Source organism: Bombina bombina, chromosome 4 (genome assembly GCF_027579735.1).
Source record: "Bombina bombina isolate aBomBom1 chromosome 4, aBomBom1.pri, whole genome shotgun sequence".
NCBI lineage: Eukaryota > Metazoa > Chordata > Amphibia > Anura > Bombinatoridae > Bombina > Bombina bombina.
The window spans coordinates 988811130-988837523 of NC_069502.1; positions in this window are offsets into that span (position 1 = coordinate 988811130).

Consider the following 26394-nt stretch of genomic DNA (forward strand, 5'->3'; position numbering starts at 1 on the left):
CGGGCGTAAAAAAGCAGCGTTAGGACCTCTTAACACTGCTTTTTTACCCTAACGCACAACTCGTAATTAATAAATTCAGAAATAACGTTGTAACAAGAGGACCTGTTAATATTTGGGATATCAGATTACGACATTAAAGCTATCTATCTAATACTCTATGTGTAATTATAAAGACACTTATCGAAACTGGAACACCAGAAATTGAAGCAGAGCTGGGTGGGAGAGGTTATATTCATACCGTTTTAACAAAAAAGAGCCATGGGGGTGGCAGTTCTGTTTAGGAAAAATTTGATATACACTATCACCAAAACACAGACGGCTAGATTTGGAGTTTGGCGGTAAAAGGGCTGTTAACGCTCCGCGGGTTTTTTTCTGGCCGCACCATAAATTTAACTCTGGTATCGAGAGTTCAAACAAATGCTGCGTTAGGCTCCAAAAAAGGAGCATAGAGCATATTTACCGCAAATGCAACTCTCGATACCAGAGTTGCTTACGGACGCGGCCGGCCTCAAAAACGTGCTCGTGCACGATTCTCCCATAGGAAACAATGGGGCTGTTTGAGCTGAAAAAAAACCTAACACCTGCAAAAAAGCAGCGTTCAGCTCCTAACGCAGCCCCATTGTTTCCTATGGGGAAACACTTCCTACGTCTGCACCTAACACTCTAACATGTACCCCGAGTCTAAACACCCCTAACCTTACACTTATTAACCCCTAATCTGCCGCCCCCGCTATCGCTGACCCCTGCATTACACTTTTAACCCCTAATCTGCCGCTCCGTAAACCGCCGCCACCTACGTTATCCCTATGTACCCCTAATCTGCTGCCCTAACATCGCCGACCCCTATGTTATATTTATTAACCCCTAATCTGCCCCCCACAACGTCGCCGACACCTACCTACACTTATTAACCCCTAATCTGCCGAGCGGACCTGAGCGCTACTATAATAAATGTATTAACCCCTAATCCGCCTCACTAACCCTATCATAAATAGTATTAACCCCTAATCTGCCCTCCCTAACATCGCCGACACCTACCTTCAATTATTAACCCCTAATCTGCCGACCGGAGCTCACCGCTATTCTAATAAATGTATTAACCCCTAAAGCTAAGTCTAACCCTAACACTAACACCCCCCTAAGTTAAATATAATTTTTATCTAACGAAATAAATTAACTCTTATTAAATAAATGATTCCTATTTAAAGCTAAATACTTACCTGTAAAATAAATCCTAATATAGCTACAATATAAATTAAATTTATATTATAGCTATTTTAGGATTAATATTTATTTTACAGGCAACTTTGTAATTATTTTAACCAGGTACAATAGCTATTAAATAGTTAAGAACTATTTAATAGTTACCTAGTTAAAATAATTACAAATTTACCTGTAAAATAAATCCTAACCTAAGATATAATTAAACCTAACACTACCCTATCAATAAAATAATTAAATAAACTACCTACAATTACCTACAATTAACCTAACACTACACTATCAATAAATTAATTAAACACAATTGCTACAAATAAATACAATTAAATAAACTATCTAAAGTACAAAAAATAAAAAAGAACTAAGTTACAGAAAATAAAAAAATATTTACAAACATAAGAAAAATATTACAACAATTTTAAACTAATTACACCTACTCTAAGCCCCCTAATAAAATAACAAAGACCCCCAAAATAAAAAATTCCCTACCCTATTCTAAAATACAAAAATTACAAGCTCTTTTACCTTACCAGCCCTGAACAGGGCCCTTTGCGGGGCATGCCCCAAGAATTTCAGCTCTTTTGCCTGTAAAAAAAAACATACAATACCCCCCCCCCAACATTAGAACCCACCACCCACATACCCCTAATCTAACCCAAACCCCCCTTAAATAAACCTAACACTAAGCCCCTGAAGATCATCCTACCTTGTCTTCACCATACCAGGTTCACCGATCCGTCCTGGCTCCAAGATCTTCATCCAACCCAAGCGGGGGTTGGCGATCCATAATCCGGTGCTCCAAAGTCTTCCTCCTATCCGGCAAGAAGAGGACATCCGGACCGGCAAACATCTTCTCCAAGCGGCATCTTCTATGTTCTTCCATCCGATGACGACCGGCTCCATCTTGAAGACCTCCAGCGCGGATCCATCCTCTTCTTCCGACGACTAGACGACGAATGACGGTTCCTTTAAGGGACGTCATCCAAGATGGCGTCCCTCGAATTCCGATTGGCTGATAGGATTCTATCAGCCAATCGGAATTAAGGTAGGAATTTTCTGATTGGCTGATGGAATCAGCCAATCAGAATCAAGTTCAATCCGATTGGCTGATCCAATCAGCCAATCAGATTGAGCTCGCATTCTATTGGCTGATCGGAACAGCCAATAGAATGCGAGCTCAATCTGATTGGCTGATTGGATCAGCCAATCGGATTGAACTTGATTCTGATTGGCTGATTCCATCAGCCAATCAGAAAATTCCTACCTTAATTCCGATTGGCTGATAGAATCCTATCAGCCAATCGGAATTCGAGGGACGCCATCTTGGATGACGTCCCTTAAAGGAACCGTCATTCGTCGTCTAGTCGTCGGAAGAAGAGGATGGATCCGCGCTGGAGGTCTTCAAGATGGAGCCGGTCGTCATCGGATGGAAGAACATAGAAGATGCCGCTTGGAGAAGATGTTTGCCGGTCCGGATGTCCTCTTCTTGCCGGATAGGAGGAAGACTTTGGAGCACCGGATTATGGATCGCCAACCCCCGCTTGGGTTGGATGAAGATCTTGGAGCCAGGACGGATCGGTGATACCTGGATGGTGAAGACAAGGTAGGAAGATCTTCAGGGGATTAGTGTTAGGTTTATTTAAGGGGGTTTGGGTTAGATTAGGGGTATGTGGGTGGTGGGTTGTAATGTTGGGGGGGGGTATTGTATGTTTTTTTTTACAGGCAAAAGAGCTGAAATTCTTGGGGCATGCCCCGCAAAGGGCCCTGTTCAGGGCTGTTAAGGTAAAAGAGCTTGTAATTTTTGTATTTTAGAATAGGGTAGGGAATTTTTTATTTTGGGGGTCTTTGTTATTTTATTAGGGGGCTTAGAGTAGGTGTAATTAGTTTAAAATTGTTGTAATATTTTTCTTATGTTTGTAAATATTTTTTTATTTTCTGTAACTTAGTTCTTTTTTATTTTTTGTACTTTAGATAGTTTATTTAATTGTATTTATTTGTAGCAATTGTGTTTAATTAATTTATTGATAGTGTAGTGTTAGGTTAATTGTAGGTAATTGTAGGTAGTTTATTTAATTATTTTATTGATAGGGTAGTGTTAGGTTTAATTATATCTTAGGTTAGGATTTATTTTACAGGTAAATTTGTAATTATTTTAACTAGGTAACTATTAAATAGTTCTTAACTATTTAATAGCTATTGTACCTGGTTAAAATAATTACAAAGTTGCCTGTAAAATAAATATTAATCCTAAAATAGCTATAATATAAATGTAATTTATATTGTAGCTATATTAGGATTTATTTTACAGGTAAGTATTTAGCTTTAAATAGGAATCATTTATTTAATAAGAGTTAATTTATTTCGTTAGATAAAAATTATATTTAACTTAGGGGGGTGTTAGTGTTAGGGTTAGACTTAGCTTTAGGGGTTAATACATTTATTAGAATAGCGGTGAGCTCCGGTCGGCAGATTAGGGGTTAATAATTGAAGGTAGGTGTCGGCGATGTTAGGGAGGGCAGATTAGGGGTTAATACTATTTATGATAGGGTTAGTGAGGCGGATTAGGGGTTAATAACTTTATTATAGTAGCGCTCAGGTCCGCTCGGCAGATTAGGGGTTAATAAGTGTAGGTAGGTGTCGGTGACGTTGTGGGGGGCAGATTAGGGGTTAATAAATATAACATAGGGGTCGGCGATGTTAGGGGCAGCAGATTAGGGGTACATAGGGATAACGTAGGTTGCGGCGATTTGCGGTCGGAAGATTAGGGGTTAATTATTTTAAGTAGCTTGCGGCGACGTTGTGGGGGGCAAGTTAGGGGTTAATAAATATAATATAGGGGTCGGCGGGGTTAGGGGCAGCAGATTAGGGGTACATAAGTATAACGTAGGTGGCGGTCGGCAGATTAGGGGTTAAAAATTTAAATCGAGTGGCGGCGATGTGGGGGGACCTCGGTTTAGGGGTACATAGGTAGTTTATGGGTGTTAGTGTACTTTAGGGTACAGTAGTTAAGAGCTTTATAAACCGGCGTTAGCCAGAAAGCTCTTAACTCCTGCTTTTTTCAGGCGGCTGGAATCTTGTCGTTAGAGCTCTAACGCTCACTGCAGAAACGACTCTAAATACCGGCGTTAGAAAGATCCCATTGAAAAGATAGGCTACGCAAATGGCGTAGGGGGATCTGCGGTATGGAAAAGTCGCGGCTGAAAAGTGAGCGTTAGACCCTTTAATCACTGACTCCAAATACCAGCGGGCGGCCAAAACCAGCGTTAGGAGCCTCTAACGCTGGTTTTGACGGCTACCGCCGAACTCTAAATCTAGGCCTAATTGATTAAGAGGGGAGGTTTGTCATGATGCAGTTAGAGGTCCAGGGCTTTTCATTTGCGCTGGTTAGAGTAAATGGCCCACAGAAACAGAAACAAGCTTTTTGGAGGACTATACACTATGAAATAGTACAGTTTACAGCACAACCTCTTATAATGGGTGGGGACTATAACATTGTGCCTCAGGTGCCTGCGGATAGGTTCCACAATCCTGATAGGAAGGCTGTCACAACCCAAATGTTCCGGAACTCCAAGAAGGAATCTTTGGTGATTCGCACACTTATGAGATCTTTAAACTTACAGGATGTGTGGAGAGCCAGACATCTGGAGCAGAAAGAGTACAAGTGCATGTCGGTGGCAAGACACACTATCTAGACTAGATTATTTCCTTGTATCAACAAGTTTATGCCCTAGAATAGTGGACTCAGAGATCGACCCAATAACTATCTCAGACCATGCCCCTATAGCGGAAAAAATCCAAATAGGCCACACACGGGGAAAAACTAACAAATGGGTATTTCCAACATATTGATACAAAGACTCCAATTTTTACAGGCATTTACTAGGAGAATGGCACACGTACGTAGCACTTAATGAAACACATATCAACAATCCTATCCTGTTTTGGGAAGCAGCCAAAGCTGTTTTAAGGAGGGTTATATTCACTTATGCCACGAACATCAAGAAAAAAAGTAAAGCAAAATCAGATCTGCTCCTATCACAGATTTTAAAAGCTAGAAACAGATACCTCAGAAACCCCAATCATAAAAATAGACTTAAATATAAGGAAGGTAAAACTACGAGGGATAACTATATCCTCCAGCAATCCAACAACGCCCATGCTAAAACTCTAGCCAAATACTATAGGTTTGAAGGCTGCTAGCTAGTATTACGAAACTGACTAAGAAAAGGAGTTCCATATTAGCAGTCAAACAAGGGGATGACATTTTAAATAAGGAAGCAGACATTCAGGAGACATTTATCAATTTTTATAAAGACCTTTACTCAGCACAACAGATACAACCCATTGAGAAAGAAAGATTCTGGAGTCATGTGCAGCTACCTAGAGTAGATCAGGCCCAGCTAGAGAGTATCAATCAACCCATTACCCCCGAGCAGATACTCGGAACAATTAAAGACTTAGCACTAGAGAAAACTCCAGGCCCGGATGGGATGCTGGCGGAATTTTACAAATAATGGGCCCAGATATATGTGCGTCCTTAGCGCGGTTGTTTAATGGTTTACTTGATGACACTGTTGCGCCCTCCCCCAGATTTTCTGAGGCTAACATAAGTATTATCCCGAAGGAGGGATGGGATCCCCTCCTAGCACAGTCATACCACCCCATTTCCTTACTTAACCAGGACTACAAAATTCTAACAAAAATCCTTGCAAACAGATTAGCGAACATTCTACCGTCTATAGTGCACAGTGATCAAATGGGTTTTTTTAAGGGGAGATCCTCTGTGCTCAATATTAGGAGAGTTCAAACAGTCATCCAACATTACTGGATGATAGCACAGGACAAAAAGAGAAGAGAGGAACACCCGGAGGCGGCACTATTGTTAATAGATGCCAAAATAGACTTCGATAAGGTCTTGTGGGAACATCTATTTAATACATTAGACAAGATTGGAATAGAGGGCTCGTTTGTTAAGGCTGTCACGAATCTATATAGAACCCCGCAAGCATCCCTCCTAATCAATGGAATGGCTACCCCGCATTTCCTGCTTCAAAGAGGCACACAACAGGGCTGCCCTCTTTCCCCACTCCTATTCAACATAGCTATAGAGCCCCTGGCGTGGAAAATTCTGCGACAATTAGAGGGAATGTGGATTGGTGAAACCTCTCTGCATGTTTCACTGTTTGTGGATGACATGGTGCTTTATATCCAGGACCCCCATAAGAATGTGCCAAAGATAATGGAACTGATCACAGAGTTTAGTCAAGTTTCTGGGTATAAGATTAACACAGATAAAATGGAACTAATTTGGCTGTTGTCAAAAGATGAGAGACATATACCTGGATATGACTTCAAGATAGTAGAAGGAAATTTTAAATACCTGGGTATTACCCTACACACAGACCCACGTAAATGGTACTCAATTAATGAGACTCCCCTGATCAAAAAGCTAGGTAATTTAATTAAGGGGTAGACCCAACTCCCATTATCTCTGTCAGGCAGGGTTGGTCTTATAAAAATGGTATACTTCCTGAAATTACTCTATTTCTTCCAGGCAGTGCCAGCAATACTTAGGAAAACAGATCTAAAGTGCATTACAAGAATGGTTCTCCATTTTGTATGGAACAATATAAAAACATAGAGTTAGTTACTCGAAGCTTACAACATCATGGGAGATGGGAGGGCTGGCATTGCCCAACTTTGAACTTTATAACTGGGCAGCTCAGTGTAAGTTTGTCATAGATTGGTTGACGGATCAAGGGAAATTCACAGACCTTAAATTGGAGTGCATTCTAATAAGACCATGGGCACTAGAAATTATACCACACATGACACAGACGCAGGAGACTAAGTGTCTGGGGGATTTGGACCTCTTGAGCCAACCTGCGAGAGCCTGGAGACTAGCATGTAAGTGGTTGGGTGTTAACCATAGAATAATATCATACTTACCATGGTGCGGGAACCCTGAATTTCCAGCAGGTATCACGTCCAAAGCTTTTATTCAATGGAGAAGACAGGGGTTATGCATCATAGGTCAAACAATGGTAGCAGGAGGGAAACACATGCAGTCGTTTGAGACTCTGAGGGTCAGCTTTGGGATACCTAAGACTCATCACTATGCATACCTACAGGCCAGACACTACCTTAACATGTTACATAGGGAAGATGGTACTGCTGACCAATCACAAATTATACAAAGTGTAATGCTTGCAAAGCAGGGAAATACTTCTATATCACCAATGTACAAGCGGCTGCTAAAACCGATAAACATGACATGCATAAATAAGTTAGTAGAGATATGGGGGCTTATGATTGGGGATGCTGTGATGGGGAAAGAGATTGAGGAGAGCCTCCACAAGGTCAAGCTATCCGCCCACTCTTTGGAGGTGAGGGAATCACACTTTAAACTGCTACATGACATTTATGTTACACCTAAAAAGTTTCAACAATGGAAAGCAGAATTGAGAAAATAAGTGCCCTAAATGCGGAATAGTGAATGCAGATATCAGGCATATGCTGTGGAGCTGTCCTCGGTTGGTTAGGTTTTGGAGGATGACAGAACATTGGGCAACCATAGTGGCACAGATCCCTATTAGTAACTTGACATTTCGGAATGTAGTACTGTTGAATTTCAAGGGAATACCAAAAAATACCAAACCGTTCATGTATAATATTGTTTTACTGGCTAGACACCTGATATTTCAAAACTGGCTTAAATGAAACCCACCTACTGTTACACAGTTAAAGCAGAAGTTGCTAAAACAGCTTTTTATTGAGCAATCGGATGGTCTAGGAGACATAGTTAAAAGAGTCTTTCATGTCTAAGTGGGGACCCTTCATTCGCACACTGCCAGGCAACACACGTAAGTTAGTCATCACACCATTAAGAAACACAGAGTATATGCTTGAGGCACTTCTGCGAGGTGAGTGGGAGATCGACCAAATATAGGACCCTGAGATGTGAGGGAGAGGAGGAGAGACCAATTCAAGGTGGCTATGGTTAGGTTTATGTTTGAAAGATTTATATGTTTTATAAGTAAAAGGAACAGTGCACTACAGAGATATACCTCACAGATCAGGTTAATTTTCTCTTGCAGTATAGAACCCATTTCTGGGGACGCTTGGTCCTACCTATCGCTGATGTGTATAAAGAGATGTGATCAGTATTATAGATACCATTTGAGATGTAACTGTACTGTATGTTGATTATGCTGAACGTAACTCTTTTCTTCTGTAAGATGCACACAAAAATAAAGATATTTTTTAAAAAAACAATCGTTCCTGTATTATTCAGTGAGAATTTCTCCTATACAATTGTAGGGGTAAAGCACTCTTTTTTTGTTACAGACTTTGTAACTCATTTTTCTATGAGTCTCCTTAGTGATATCTTGCCCCCCTATAGGTACTTACCATTAGTACTACTTTACCTACTATCTTGTTACCATATTGTACTTCACTCTTTGAACGAGGTCACACAAATTGTTATTGCTATTGATTTTGCTCCACTTGTTATCTAGCCCTGTGCCTCACACAGGGGTATTCCCTGTTTTTAACCCCTTAACCTAAAAGGACATATCCAGTAAATACGTCATGTGGTGCTTTGCTTATCATACCGCATGATGTATATATACATCTGAGCTACAGGAAGCTCCAGCAGGCTCTGCTGTAACTTTACAGTTGGAGTTCCTGAGCTCCAGGCATCTGACTGCATATAGAACAGATTGGGGCTCCGGTTCCAAATAAAGCCAAATGCCTTATCTTTACAGACAGTGACACTGTGTATGTCTAAGTCTGTAACGATTATCTTCCGGGCACGGTGGGAGGTGTGGGAGGGATATTGCTAGGCAGGTGGGCAGTCCAACAGTGGAGGGTATGAGATGGGCCCTACACAAAAAAATGAAGGGAGGGAGAGATGGGAAACTACGCTACAGCAAAAAGGGTGGGGAGGGGGATGGTTGGCCCAAGCCAGGGGCAGGTGTGGGGGCCACTACTCTACAGAAAAAGTATATATATATATTTATTAAAGGTACTGGCAGACAGCTGTCAGTACTAAAGATGCCCACAATTAAGAGGAGGAGGGTCAGAGTGCTATTTGGGGGATCAGGGAGGTGGGATGGTTGAGGAGTATCACTACACTGCATATATATATATATAAAAAGAGCTAAAAAGAGCTAAACTGCATACTGGCAGACTGTCTGATAGTATCTAAGATAGTGGAGACTAGTGGGGTTGAGGTAGAGAAGAGAGCTGTTTGGGAGGGATAAGGGGGTGGAAGGTGTCAGGTGGGAGGGTAATCTCTGCGCTAAAGCAAAAATTAAAGGGTCACCAATCTAAAATTGTAAACTACATGATTATGAACCTTTATATATAAGAATAATCTTGCAATGAAAACTGTAGTTTTATTTTGTCAAATTAGTACCGGTATATTGTTTTATGTTTATTCTTTTCACTGATTTCTCTGTCTCCTAGAGCAAAAGAACCCTTGCTAACCAATCACAAACTAATATTCAGATAAAGCACATACTGTTTGCACGTGTGCAGATTGGGGTAGCCTTGTATTACCTTAAGGTGGTTTAGTACTGATTCAACTTGGTTACTATTATAAATAATGATTTGTCTATTATGATTGTTAATGCAAAAATAATAATATACCTTTTAAAAGCATGTGACACCATAGAAGTTTAGAGAGGGAGGGAAAAGTAAACAAAAGCTTGCATACATTGCGTTGGAGTATTAACCCAAGCCTCCCTGGGAGAAAGTGAAACAAACACATTTTTAGATGTATTTCGCAACGAAAGACTGCAAAATAAACAATGAATATATATTGCAATAATGTTTCATTTGCAATAATGAAAAATTGTATGCATTCTTGAAATGTTTAGTTTAATGGTACTTTAACCTTACAAGCTACCTGATTTACCCCTTCACTGCTGGGAATAATAGAAGTGTGGTGCGCAGCTGCAATAAGAGGCATTCTAATTACAAAACATTACCAAAAAGCAATAGCAAAGCCATGTATTTCTGCTATTTCTAAACAAAGAGGATCCCAGAGAAGCTTTTACAATCATTTGTGCCATGATTGCACAAGTGTTATGTAAATAATTTTAGTGAGAAACTCAAAGTTTGTGAAATAAAGGGACAGTATACACCAATTTTCATATAATGACATGTAATAGACACTACTATAAAGAATAATACGCACAGATACTGATCTAAAAATCCAGTATAAAATCTTTTAAAAACTTACGTAGAAGCTCCCAGTTTAGCACTGTTGATGAGGTTAGGCTAGGACACCCACTGAAAGGGACTGAGAGAAGATGCTCCCCCTTTCCCCTGCATATCAAAAGACCCATTACACAATCAGAAGCAATCTGAAGTCTGTATACTTCAGTATATATCTAAAACTTTGGCGGTTGGTTAGAAGTCTGAAAATCAGCACAATGTTATTTAAAAATAAGCAAAACTTTTTTTTTTTACAAAAAACACCCCGGATAGGCTTTATTAATGGATCATCTACAAAATATTTATGCAAAGAAAAATCTTGTGTACAATTTTTTTTTTTAATATAATTGCATTTGGCGGTTAAACGGTGGTATGAAATATACCAAAATGGGCCTCAATCGATACCTTGGGATGTCTACTTTAAAAAAATATTTAGTTTTGACATGTAAATAAATAAAAAATAAAAAAGCCTCTATATCTGTTTAAATGGAGTGATAGCAAAAATGCAAATAATGTATTTTGGGCAAGTTCTTCGCTGAAAATCCTGGTAGCGAAGGGTTTAAATATATGAAGGCTATGAATACATTACAAAAGGACTCACAAAAAAATTGGATTTTAAAAATCATATAAAAAAAAAAAATTATGAAATAAAAATATGCAGTAAAAATTGTATTGTTTAATCTCATTAAAAATGATAAAGAAATTGCTCTGCAAAAATAATTTTATGGAAAAATTTACAATTTGTATTGAAACTACACAGGAAAAAAACAATTTAAGGTACACAGTAGAAATCGCAATAAAACTACACTGGGAGTAGCTGAAATTTCACCACTAGGTTTTGCGTATTCACTAAACATTTTCCCCCTTTTTCACAAACTACTCAAAACACTTTATACCCTCATAGAAAACACATGCATAGAAAACAGAGGAGATTATAAAATAATATAGGAAAGGAGAGTAATATGATTTGTATAGGCTGCAGTATTTTATTACTAACTTCGCTCTCCCCAGTAAATTCTCCCTTTCCCTTTCTATGGGACACATCTTACAACTCACAGGGGCAACCCTATTGTAAGAGAATTTCCTGAGCGCAGCTCCTACGAGTGTCAGAGTGTTTTTTTCACAATACATCTGGTGAAGTTGTTATCTGGCCCTTGAAGAGTACTATACCTTCAGGAGTCACTGTTAAGTAATTAAATAGCAGTAAAAGGACCATAAGCTTGGGCACAAGCATTCAGGAGCTCAATATATTCGTACATGCCCTGAGTGGACAGTAGCTCTGTTGCCACTCATACCCAATCTTGGTTCTGCTACAGGGACATCAGGAAGAGACACTGCCTTCTGTATTGGGTGCTCGTAGTTCAATCTTCAAAGTGCCACCATTCCAAATACACCTTGGCCATCACGCTGAACTGGTCAAACACCCCCCAAAGCTATGAGGATAGACATAGCACAAAGCTAGTAGTATGGAATCTCTGTTCTCCATTAACACTCCACATCACACAGCAAAAGTCCTCAGTCTTGTGTTGTAGAAAAAAAATACATCTTTATTGAAATGCTGAACATGTAAAGAATCCATAAAGCATGTGTGTGAATTACTAACAGAATTAAAGAAGTAATCGACTGTTAATAAATCACACAATACACTCGACAGAGGCATGAAAAGCACAAGCCCGTTTTGTTTCCTACAGCAGTCTACAATACAGACTTAGCAAAATCTGGTCTACATGACAACACGCACCTGGGAGTAGATTTATCATAGTGCGAGCGGACATGATACAATGTAGCTTATCATGTCCTCTACACATCGATAAATGCAGGGAGCATACGCTGTGGGCATTTATCATTGCACCAGCAGTTCTTGTGAACTGCTGATGCAATGCCTCCCCCTGCAGATTTGCGGCAGCTATCAGCCAATAAGATCTGAGTAGCTCTCATCCTATTGGCTGATTTGAAAATGTCAGCCAATAGGAATGCAAGGTACCCCATATTAAAACAGTTACCTTGAATTCAATCCTCAGTGTGCGGCAGTGATTCTATGAAGAGGATCTCCACGCTCGATGTCTCCGTGGTCGCCGGTCTTCTGTTTCGCTGTAACCTCCGCTCCATGCCGGCTTGGTCCTAGATGAAGATAGAAGAGGTTGCCGTGATGGAAGAAGATATTGCTGCTTGGAAGAAGACTTCACCGCTTGGAAGAAGACTTTCTCCGCCGGACTTCAGGAACGGTGAGTACCTATTTGGGGGTTAGATTTAGGATTTTTTTTATTTTTGGGGTGTTTTTTTTTTTAGATTAGGGATTTCATGGGCACTTGTAATAGAGCTGAATGCCCTTTTAAGGGCAATGCCCATACAAATTCCCCTTTAGGGGCAATGGGTAGTTTAGGTTTTTTAGTGTTAGGTTTATTTTGTTTTGAGGGGTTTGGTGGGTGGGGGGTTTTACTGTTAGGGGGGGACTTCATATTTTTTATAGACAATGCCATACAAAAGGCCCTTTTACAGGCTATTGGTAGTTTACAATAGGGGGTGTTTTTATTTTTGTTTTTTTTGTTTATTTTTCCATAGGGATTAGGTTTAATTTTTTTTTATTTTTGATAATTTGGTTAATTTTTTTTGTAATGTTAGACTTTTTATTTTTTGGAATTTTAGATTAATTTAAACTTAGTTTTTTATTTTTAAAGTAATGTTAGTTTTTTTATTTTAATTGTACTTTAGTATTTTTTCATTTTAGTTAATTGGGGTTAATTTAGGGGGTGTTAGGTTAGGGGGCTTAGTAATTTAATTAGTTATTTGCATTGTGGGGGTTTCGCGGTTTTGGAGTTAATAGATTTATTAGGTTTATTGCGTTGTGGGGGTTTGGCGGTTTAGGGGTTAATAGATTTATTAGGTTTATTGCGTTGTGGGGGTTTGGCGAATTAGAGGTTAATATGTTATAAGATACTTTGCGATGTGGGGGTTGGCGGATTAGTGGTTAATATACTTTATTAGTTATTGCAGTGGGGGATTGCGGTTGACAGGTAGATATTGCGCATGTGTTAGGTATTAGTTAATATTTTCAGGGAGTTACGGGAGTTACGGTGCTCACATTTTCAGATTAAGGCTTGCTGCGCCTGCCTATGTGTGGCGAGGTGAAAATGGATTAAAATTTCTCCATTTTCGCCGCGTAAGTCCTTGCGCTGAATATGTGATACCGATTTGCGACACGGTTCTAAGTTAGCTTATGGGAGTAAAATTTGCAGGCGACGGGTGAAATATATGCGCCGCATTTATATGCGGCACCGTATATGTGACAGCAATACCTGACTAAAAAACGGCAACGCCAGCTTTTGCGGGCAACGCCGCATATGTAATCTTGCCCCATATTTCTAGTTCTGATTTCATGACATTTATACAATCACAACTTATTTTTACTACATTGTGTGTTGTAAACATTTTACATTTTAAACATTTTTTTATTTTTTTTTTGTATGGCTAGAACTAAAGATATGGTTTTTAAAAAATAAACTTTTATTCTGTTTAATGGCTACAGATAACTCTAATATTCAAGCTAAAACTAAAATGTCTGAAATATACACATTCTATAATCTGATAATGCATGTTTCTAAATCATCAAGTGCAGTTCTAAGCATAAATTCAGAGCAGTAAACGCTTTACTGAAAAGGGAACTGCATGTTTTCATGGTAAAGGACTTGCGTTCTGTTGTTTTTTTTATGCAGCCATAAAGGGGGAAGTGTATATTATTTGTAATAGAAACAATGCTATAAATTTTCAGAGATCTTAGTAACAGCTTTGACTGTGGTTATTCTTGAAATATAAATCACCCTGTGTATTCTCAAGGGATAACGTTGAATGTTTATAGAAACATGTTGATTTCATTTTTAAAATAGAGAATACATTTTAAAAAAAAAAGGATGTTTTATTTCTCGTTTTTCTAAACCAACTCTTTGTCTTTTCTAGATTTTGTACACAAGTTTGAAAATGTAAACACTGGAGATCTGGGAAGGTAAAACAAAACTTTATTGAAAGCAATACGTGTGCATTTTTTTATTTTTTAATTTGTTGAACTTCCTAGCTGATCTGGATTGGCCTCACAAAAGGGATCCGTTCATGTCCAGACACACTGCAGACTTCTGGCAAAATAGCCCAAGCTCACAAAAATTTTTTACACAGTTCTGGCAGAAAGCCAAGCAAGATGTAACTCACGGCTGCCTTGTATTATAAATGCCATTTTTGGTGCTAATGGGGGTGGTTTGTTCTTAAAGAAGGGTCAGGCTGTTGAAATAAAATAGCAGCCAGAGTACAGAGAGCAATTCATGTAATTATATCTGTCAGATGACTTATAATCAGTGTTCTTACTGTTGCCTACAGCCGTTGTGGTTACATTTTTCATGCTTGTGTGGTTGTGACATTAATGTAGAACATCAACCCTACAAAAGCTATAGTTGTTGACTAATAAAATATTATCCTGATCCTAATAGCCGTAGAAATATATCTTTTTTTTTAAACTTAAACATATAGTAAAATGTCACTGTTCCTATTTTAAGAAAAGTTAAAAAAAGAATGTGCTTTTATATATGTTAATTATTTACTTACTTTTGTTGTTGTTTTGTTTTATATTTTATTTGTTGACAAATTCCTTCCTTTTGCTTTGTATTAAAATCATTCAAAACAAATCAACTCATAGCTAAAGTTGTACTCCTGTGGCACTTTCATTTTGCTGCAGAAGAGGATATGGTCAGTAGTTGGAGCATACACAAATATGCCTGCTTCGTGTTTGCTCACCAACTATATCCTCATCTGGAATGGCACAACACTGACAATGGGCTAGATAACAAGACGAGTGTGATCAATAATGTGCAGTGCATAATTTTGTGCTCGGCCTCGTACAAACAATAATACAATTGAGCATTAGTAGTTGTTGGTTAAAAGGACACGAATCACAACATTTTTCATTCAGGATTTAGTATACAATTTAAAAAAAAAAAAGTTTCAAATTTTCTTCTATGATCAAATTGACTTTGTTTCCTGTGGTATACTTTATTGAATAGCAGGTAGGTAGGCACAGGAGGGGGCACGTGTCTAGATGATTATAAAGCAGCAATTTTGCAAGAATATTTTTAACAATGTTATACATTTGCAAAGGCACTAGATGGCAGCAGTGTGTGATACCTACGTAATCTCTTTATCAAAGAATACCATAAGAGCAAAGTTAATTGGATATTAGAATTACATTCAAATTTATTGTTTTAATTGTATGCTATGTCTGAATAACAAAAGAAAACATTTTGAGTTTCATGCTGCTTTAAAGTGAATTTTAACTGAAGTGCTTTTAACACATCCAATGTATAAAGAGTGCGGCCTATATTATCAAAGGGAAGCAGTAGCAGTGCTAAGAATTACAGATTGTTGCATGCGCACTAAATAATTAATTCATGCCCGCACAATTTTTAAATAGTGGACACGCTTAAATATGTAATGCCATTTTGTTGATTTTTACCAAATGAATCAGGCGGCGACTCCGTAAATAATATTTCAACCGCACTGCAACAACGTGTTATTAATATAGAACACATTTATTACAGTGCAATTGCAATATTATAAATATAACATTTTCAGAACAGTGAGAAGTAATATCAGCAAAAAATAAATACAACTAGCAAGTTGTGGCAACTGTCTTCTATGAAGTATTAATATCTCGAACACAAAATATTCTTCCTAAAAAAAACAAAAGCAAAATACATTATTTTTAAAATTATAAGATTTAAAATACATAAGATAGCATAGGCTCTCAACTCATGCTAAACCATTAGTAGGTATTCCTTTATTGTTCACATTGGAGCCTTAAGTGGAATACAAGCTAGTCTTACAATGCAAGTAAAAAGCTAGTTTTGTACCTGATATAGACTTAGTCAAAGCTTTGGTGACGTACTTCTACAGTGCTATTTAGGATGTGTCGTGTTTATACCACTGTTGTGAAACATTTCCCCATTTTTACGTTTGAAACAACTATAGACACCTACCAACACCTCTATAGATGGGTTTATAATGATAACACTGTTGTTTCTCAAGTTAAGTTTGTACCCTACTGATTTAAGAGTATTCTACATATTCCTCGCCTCCCCTCCACATAGTCTACTGCATATATGGGGGACTTTATTGCTACACGCTATCTGTTTGATCCCAAACATGCTAAAGTCGAGTGACATGTGGTAGTCTGTCCCTCATGTATCTCCTCTACACTATTATATTCAACTCTTACAGAGACTTAAGATAAGTTATGCAGATCTCCTGTACAACATCTTACCATTTAAATAAGTTTGTACCTAGTCGATAGCCCAGCTGATCGCAAGGGCTCTTTTTTTTTTCTTCACTTGATGATGGGTCATACATTTATCTGGGTCACCCAACTCTGACTATGTAAAAACTACACCTAATACAACCAAATTCAGGTGCCAGCACACGCTTCTTCACCTTACTATACAGTTACCAGGGAAGTTTTTATAGATCTCATACCCATCTTGGACCTGGTTATATATAGGCCCCACCTTACCCTACAATGTGTCACTAACCAGCAGAATATGATCGAACTTTACATCGATGCCGCTCTTAACCATGTTCAAGGTATAGGGGAGTCTATAAGTGATTGTTGCCATCTAGCTTGATATATATTTATACTGCAGTATAGCCTACTGCCCCACTATCTATAATACCCGTAACACTGTCAGAGTCACAAGTTTAATAACATAACTATACTCATACTACCCTCAGTAATTTAGCATAATTTTATTGATCCAGAAGGTCTATTTACGCTATAGTAAGCATATAACTCACTGAGTCTCGCAGAGAATGCTTTTGTGGGGCCTAGAAGAGAAGGATGTACTGGCTCGTTCTGAGACTGACAATAAGATGTCTATCCATTAAGTAATTAGATAAACTGGCTTGGTAATGCAAAAGATACGGCAGGACCAAAACGTACACTCGCTTAATTTCTACCATATTTAGATACTTACCTCTAATTAGCAATATGATACTCTCCCATTTGTTTTCTATTACACGGTGAGGTCTCCTAAGGCCTAAGTGTCCCCTACTCTCAATGGAGCAGTCTATTAGCTCAAATGAGGTCCAATCTTTATAAGTGCTGTGATGTAGCTGCTATGTACCAGCTTGTGATCATATAGTTTCCGCACAAATGCTTGCTTAGATCATCTTGACAGTTTAAGGGAAAGACATTCTAACTTATAATACGACTTTATTCGAGACTATGTAATTACTCTTTGCCCTTTATAAGGGATGTATGTATACCTGCTCTTCACCCTCATATCCCTATAAGGTTGCTATAATACAGACTAGAAAATATACCTGATATTATCATAGTATGTTGTACTTTAGCTTTGCATTCTGGTTCATCCACCTCACCTTTTAAACAGGGACATAAGATAGCACAATAAATCAGATAATTGCAGATGATTGTAGGATGAGGTCTATATTATACTATAGCTCGGACTATTGCTTATAGGGTTGCCCTAGCTCTCATACCATATATTCTTTATAATGGCCCGCCCCCCCCCCCCAATTTGACTCCCCTCTCCAAATAAAGTGGCTCATGTCCACTGACTCCCCCCAACTGTAATTTAAACCATTTCACTACCCACTTACGCATGTAAGCATGCTCATTGTATATCTAATCCTCGAGTCCTTATACTCTAAATGTTCTATATACCTCACTGATAGACTCCCCAAAATCTATGCACCTACATCACATCATGATCCGTTATACCACGAAGTATATGGTTTACAGAAAATGAGGTTCCTAATATCTCTACACAGGTTATTTCCTTTTGTTTTAACTACTACTTCGTTCTTAGACTACATTAGACACTGATCGGAATAATTTATACTTATCGCTGTAAATAACTGATGTTTCATGATATTTTGTATTTAACCTGTGTAAATTGGTTATTGTTTGTTACGATTTTTCCCAACCTCAATAAAAAAATGTTTAAAAAAAAAAAAAAAAAAATACATATGATAGCGTTATACAATAAAATACCTAGAAATAAAACATTGTGGGCCAGACTCCACGTGGAGTGCAAAATTGTGCTTTCGCTATGACTATATACATATATGTTTATATGTGTATATACACATATTAACACATAATACATTTGTATATAAGCATATGCAGATATATTTATAGAGAACACACAGTTCCGCATAGACCGCAATGTAAAGACACTTTTCAGTGCCTTTTCACATCCGGCAACTTTAACCCCTAAAAACTGCTTTGTGCAAGTGTTAAAGTTTTAAATAAAAAAGTGCAATATACTTTATTTTGTTGGCAATAGGAGCACTTTTCGAAAATTAACCAGAGATCTGATCTCTGGTTAATTTTTGGAGCACTAATTGCTACCGCAAGCTTTCAGTAGCAATAACCAGCCACTTGTAATGGCTGGTTATTTAACACGTGGCCGAAATAAATTAGTGCTCAATGTAATGCTTGTGGGAAATTCCACTATCCGACCAAACTTGGCCAGTAGTCTTCTTATCCCGGCGTCAAGCTGAAATGATAGGGAATAACCCAGAGCAGATGTAAGCGGTACTCACAGTAGGCAGAGTAGTCTTTGGTGGCAACAGGAGGAAAATACAGCGGTATTGCAGTTCAAGGATAAACCAATAGAAGGACCGGAAACAGACAGGAATCAGTAACAAAGGAATCCAGTGATATAACAGTTCAGGGGAAACTAATAGAATGGTCAGGCAGCCAGAGTTCGGTAACAGTATAGCAATCCAATAGTTCAAGGGTTAAGCAGGCATAGTGGTCAGACAGACAGAGTTCAGCAACTTATGACAATCCAGAACTTTAGGGGTAAAGCAGGCAGAGTAGTCAGACAGGAAGAGTTCAGTAATGTTATATCATTCCAGTACATGAAGATAATAGCACCCAGGCGCACACACAGTAACACCTACTTGAGCAGTGTAAGTATGACAGGAAGCTACTTACATAGAGATTAGAGAAGGAGCATGCACATGACGAGCAGGAACCCAGGAATGATCTGCCCCAGAGTAACCCTTCCAGTGCACGAGGTATTGAAGTTGTCTGCATCTGTACCTGGAGTCCAGGATCTTGGCAATCTCATACTCCAGCTCTCCATGAACCAAGAGTGGTGGAGGAGGAGGTCTGAGTTGGGTAAATCTGTTCGTGATGTAGGGCTTGAGCAGAGAGATGTGGAAGACTGGATGAATGTGCAGGGCTCTGGGTAAAGCCACTTTGTAGGCAACAGGTTCTAATCTTTTGAGGACCTTGTAAGGACCAATGCGAGGACCCAATTTGTGGCAAGACTGACGTAAGCGAACGTGTTGAGTAGAGACCCAGATTCGCTCACCAATGACAAAGGCATGAATAGTAGCTCAATGATGGTCGGCATGCCTCTTGTATCTGGAAACAGCTGAATGTAACTGAGAGCGCATACGCTGCTAATGGGTAGCAAGGTCAGTGAAACAACGGTCAGCAGCAGGAACTCCCGTAGACTGAGCTGAAATAGGGAAGACAAAATAACAAGAGGGTGACAGCAAATTCCAATATAATTTTATTGAATAAGACAAAAAGTAGGGCCCTACTTTTTGTCTTATTCAATAAAATTATATTGGAATTTGCTGTCACCCTCTTGTTATTTTGTTATATATCTTTTTGGGCTTTTGGCAGTGGCCCTTGGGTGACTTGCAATACCGGTCTGGAGTGCTGAAATATTCTTATTTGCAACTGAAATAGGGAAGAGACAGGGTTGATAACCTGATGCAGCTTGAAATGGAGAGCATCACCAAGATGAGTGCCAATGAGTGTTCCGTGCCAGTTCGGCTAAGGGCAAGAGTCCTGACCAATTGGTAAGCTGAGAATTAACATAGGCTCTGAGATAGGCTTTGAGGTCTTGATTTGTCCTCTCCGTCAGACCATTGGTCTGAGGATGATGGCCAGAAGATAAGGATACAGAGGTCCCAATCAGTTTGCAAAAAGTTCTCAAGAAGGTGGAAAAGAATTGAGGCCCTCTGTCAGAGACAATATTTACAGGTATACTATAAAGGTGTACCATATGAAGAAGAAACAGATTTGATAACTCTTGGGCAGTAGGTAGCTTGACCTAGGGCACAAAATGAGCAAGTCTGGAGAATCGATCCACCACAACCCAGATAACCATATGATGGTCAGAAGGAGGGAGGTTTACAACAAAATTCATTGTTATGTGTGACCAGGGTTTTTTGGGAATGGACAACGGTTGGAGTAAGCCATGAGGCAAGGATCAGGGAGTCTTATTGGCAGCACAAGTCATGCAGGCTTTAACATAATCCTGAGAGTCAGACTTCATGGTAGGCCACCATACATGTTGGGAAAGAAGTTTAAAGGTTCTTGTCAAACCAGGATGTCCTGATAGCTTGCTGTCATGAGCCAAGAATAACACAGGGGTGCATAGGTTCGGAGGTACAAAAAAGATATCAGGAGCTGCAGGGGCTTCAGGAGTCTTTCTAGACTGGACATGTTGCAGTCTTTGAAGTAGAGAGGTGTTAAGTTGAACAACTACACAGGAGGGGGGTATGATGTGTTCAATATGAGCTTCAGAAGAGTCACTAGACTGAGGAAACTGGCGGGAAAGGGCGTCAGCCTTTTTATTCTTGGTCCCAGGAAGATAAGAGACTACAAAGTTAAAATGGGAAAAGAACAAGGCCATCTGGCCTGTCGAGGATTGAGTCGATGGGCAGTCTCTAGGTACATCAGATTCTTGTGGTCAGTGAGAATCTGAATGGGGTTGGCAGTACCCTCTAGCCAATGACGCCATTCAGTCAGGGCCATCTTAATGACTAAGAGTTCACGATTACCCACATCATAATTCCTCTCTGCAGGAGTAAAGCATTTGGAGAAAGAGGCTACAGGGTGCAACTTGGAGGTTAAAGGATCCCTTTGGGTTAAGACTGCTCCAGCTCCTATCTCAGAGGCGTCAACCTCTAAAGTGAACTGCAGGTCAGGATCAGGATGGCGGAGCACAGGAGCAGAACATAAGACCTTTTTCAGATGAGAGAAGGCATCCACAGCTTCAGGAGGCCAATTCTTGCAGTCTCTGTTCCATTTAGTCAGCTCCGTGAGTGGAGCAACTATTTGGGAGAAGTTCTTTATAAACTTGCGGTAATAATTGGAGAACTCCAGGAATCTCTGTAGTTCCTTTAAAAAGGTTAGTTGAGGCCATTCCAGAACTGCAGTTAGCTTAGAAGGATCCATGGCAAAACCCTCCATCGAGATGACATAGCCAAGGAACTGGATCTGGACTTGATCAAACTCACATTTCGCCAGTTTTGCTACCAGAGAATTGTCTCTAAGATGAAGAAGTACCTGTCTCATGTGTTCATGGTGGAGGAGAAAAAAAGGATATCATCCAGGTAGATGATGACATTGCGATTGAGGAGGTCACGGAAGACGTCATTAACAAATGCCTGGAAGACTGCAGGGGCATTACACAGCACATAGGGCATTACAAGGTATTCGTAATGCCCTGATCTTGTGTTGAAGGCGGTCTTCCATTCATCCCTGGGAAGATACAAATCAGATTGTACGTCCCATGTAGGTCCAGCTTGGTGAAGTAGCAAGCATTCTGAAGTGAATCATAAAGTTTTGTGATCAAAGGAATGGGATAGTGATTCTTGATAGTGATGTTGTTTAAGTCCCTGTAGTCAATACAGGGTCTGAGCCCCCATCCTTCTTACTGACGAAAAAGAAGCCAGTCCTGGCAGGAGAGGAGGAAGGGTGAATGAAACCTTTAGCTAGGTTCTCTTGAATATACTTCTCCATGGACTTGGTTTCGGCTTTGGAGAGTGGATAAGTCCTCCCTTTAGGAAGTGGGGTTCCAGGAAATAGGTCAATTTTGCAGTCTTAAGGATGGTGGGTTGGCAGCACATCAACTGCTTTCTTTTCAAACACATCTGTGAAATCTGCATATACTGAGGGAAGGCTTGAAGGGGTCTGCAGAATGGCTATTGGGATGTGGAGCAGAGGAGTACCCTTAGCAAGGCAGGAGTGGAAGCAGGAGGTACCCAAGGAGGCCAAATGTCCCTCAGCCCAGTCGAACTGTGGATTGTATATACGAAGCTAAGGAAGAACAAGGATGACAGGCTGTGCTGGGGAATAAATGACATCAAACTGCAACTGTTCAGAATGAATTACTCCCACAGTCAGAGTTAGGGGTGTTGATTCAAAATGGATTAGCCCTGAACCAAGGGGAGTGCCATCCAGAGTAGTTATTTAGAGACAATGTCTTTTCTGAAGAAAAAGCAACCCTGCCTGAATCATAAAACGGTGATCCAGAAAATTTCCAGCTGCCCCTGAATCGATGAAGGCATGAGCGTGGACAGAATTCTGAAGAAAGGTAAGGGTAACAGATACCAGGAGCCGAGAGGAGTAAGGGGATTTAGTAGTGACCATGCTTAGAGGTATCCCAGTGTTATCCTCTAAGCATTGGCTTTTCCCAGCCGAATATCACAATTCTTTAGTTGGTGGGAGCTAGAGCCACAATAAAAGCATGATCTCAATATCCTTCTTCTCTGTCTTTCAGACTCTGTGGGTTTGAAGGTGGAGAGATCAATTGGTTCCTCTACCGAGGTTACTGGAGGTGCTGAGGGGTTAGAGGATAGTGTAGAGACTGGATGAGTAGGTGGACGAGAGGGAAGGATTCTTCGAGTTCTGTCTCTCTCAGCTTGTCTTTCCTGGAAGCGAGAATCTAAACTGATACAAAGTGTTATAAAGTCATCCAAGGAAGAAGGAACATCATGATACGTAAGTTCATCCTTGATGCGTTCATGCAAACCTCTCCTAAAGACCGCCTTGAGAACACTGCCATCAATGTTGCCCCAATACTTGCAACGCATTTCTTCTGGAGAAATGCGTTGCAAGTATTGGGGCAACATTGTTAACCCTTTGATCCACTTTTTACAACAAACCTGTGTGTTGTTTTTTTAACTCGTTTTTAAATAAATACCTGCATTTTTACTCGTGAGTGGATTTCTCTACCTACCTACTGCCTGACATTATATACAAGAGGTTTTGCTAACACTTGGTGCAGTTCATTTTGGATTACTGTGGCCACTGCTTTACAACAGCACCTGCTTCTAGAGACTGTTCCTTTGGGTGAGCTGCTACATCTGCCTAAATCTGCAGCCGGTTCCTACCAGCACATTGGTGTGCTTTTGGAGCATGTGAGTACCCATTTATACTACTAAGCAAACATTGTTAGTTTTGTTTAATGGTCTACACATGTAGTGCTCCCTTTCTGCGTCTTCACTCCATTCTCAGCATTACAGCATTGAGAGCGTGACTGAACGGGTGAGCTGTCACACCTTTACAAATCTGCAGCCTGTCCCTACCAACACATAAGTGTGTTCCTGGAGTATGTGAGTACTCATTTGGCTATTTTGTTGTTTTTTTGTGTCTCCACCTGATGATACTTCACATGAGGCGCCCCTCTGTTTTTCTTCATTTTCTGTACCTTCATATTTGTCAGGCAATGGTATCCGGGGTATACTTCCAGAAGCAGGGGAACTAGGAGCAGAGACTGGCGGTTTAACAACAGGAACGGTATCCTTCACTGCAAGTAGTGAGAAGAGCTTAGCAGTTATAGCCTCTAGTTTAGAATCCACACTCTGCAATTATATGGTATGAGTTCCCAACAGCTGTCCTTGGAGATAAACTGCTCTTGCTACCTCATTTGAGTCCATGGCCTAAGTATAATGTAATGCTCGTGGGATATTCCACTATCAGACCAAACTTGGCCAGTAATCTTCTTATCCTGGCGTCAAGCTGAATAACCCAGAGCAGAGAAAGTTAGCAAAATGAGGTAAGCTGTACTCACAGTAGGCAGGGTAGTCTTTGGCGGCAACAGGAGGGAAATCTAGCGGTATGGCAGTTCAAGGATAAACCAATAGAAGGACCAGAAATAGGCAGGAATCGGTAACAAAGAAATCCAGTGATATAACAGTTCAGGGAAGAACCAATAGAATGATCAGACAGGCAGAGTTCAGTAACAGTATAGCGATCTAATAGTTCAATGGTTAAACAGGCAAAGTGGTCAGACAGGCAGAGTTCAGCAACAGTATGACAATCTAGAACTTTAGGGGATAAACAACCAGAGAAGTCAGACAGGCAGAGTTCAGTAACGTTATGGCAATCCAGTGCTTTAGGGGTTAAGCAGGCAGAGTAGTCAGACAGGCAGAGTTCAGTAACATTATATCAATCCAGCACATAGATAATAGCTCCCAGGAGCACACACAGTAACACCTATACTTGGGCAGTGTAAGTATGACAGGAAGCTACTTACATAAACCCAGGTTAGCGCCAAGGAGGTATCCAGGTGCAGAGACCGGCAAGCAAGTTGGGCCGTGATGTAACACTGACGCGTCCCTAGCAACCAGTAGGAGCACCTGCATCAGTGGCAATTGCCACAGCAGAGCGGAGGGGAGCGGCGTGACACTCCACTTGTAATCTAGCCCTGTATATGCATTTATAATATACCCATATCCCCACATCTCCTTTAGGTTTAAAGGGAAGTTGTTTTTGGTTCTTTATTAACAATGGAGTTCACAGACCTAACAAATATATAGGCATTCCATGGCATTTCATGTGCGTTTCATGGGAGTAACTTGTATTTTAAAAAGGAAACATCGCCGACAGTTTCTAATATTCAAAGCACTGTCCTCCACCTTAGATTCCCCCTTTCAGCCATATCAGTCCCGCCATCTTTTTAGTGGCTAGAATTTTCATTGTGACAAATCTAGTGAAACTACAGTGAAACTTTATTTAAAAAGTATTATTTGAACTGTTACTACACAGAAAAAATTTTTTTCGCTAAGCGAACACACAGTCTATTTTGCGTAAACATACTTTAAATACAGCTCCCCCACACCGTTGAGATCACAGATAAGTGGTGATGTTGGCAGATTTTTGATGAAGCTGTGATCCCTATTATTTCCTATGGGAGACACATTGCCACTTTCTCTGACTATAATCGCCAGACCCACAGATTGTGAGACTTGTGAGGCCAAAAAAGGCAATTTCTCATGGGTCTCACAATGATTTGATCACCAGGGCCTAGGGGAGCTCAGGAGCTTGCCCTTGCCTTTAACCATCTGGCAGCTGTGTTTGCAGCAATGTTTATAGCAATGTTATACATAGTTGCAAACACTGCTGCCATAAAATCCTTAAGACACGTGCACACTCCTAAGATCCTATCACCTTACCTATGTTTATTGTTCAATAAAGGATACCAGGAGTACAAATCAAATTGGATAAAAGAAGTAAAGTTGTTTAAAATAACATGCTCTGTTGGAATTATAAAAGTTTCATTTTGAATTAACTGTCCCTTTAACTAAAATTTCCACTACTTGAACGCAATTTTTTCACTTCATCAGCTTAGCACTAAAGCATTATCCAACATGAATTTGATTGCGGGATCTCATAGAAATCTAGTATCTGAGGGAAAGAAGGCACTTGGGCTATTTGACATGAGTATTGTAGTGTGTATTATAATATTGTACACACAATACATTTTTATCGTGGACTTGTAATATTAGCACCAGTTTTGTGAGCAGTCCAGCAGTGAAACAGTTAATTAGAGCAATTAGCAAACACTACCCAATGCAGACTATAAGGTGTGGTTCCCTAATTAACTGTTTCACTGCTGGGTCGCTCATAAAACTGTCCTTAGAGGGAACACTGATGAGCACTAAAATGGAAGCGGTATTAATTGCATTCCAGAGATGTTACCGTTCCTTACCATGTGCATTTTAGCCCTATGTGTTTAACCCGTTTGCAGACATTAAACATATATCTAAAGAAAGTATTTTATTTAAAAAATAAAAAAATTTAATAAACTAGAATGTCCAATTAATCTTAGCTTATTGCTGAAAAGCTCTTAATTTGAG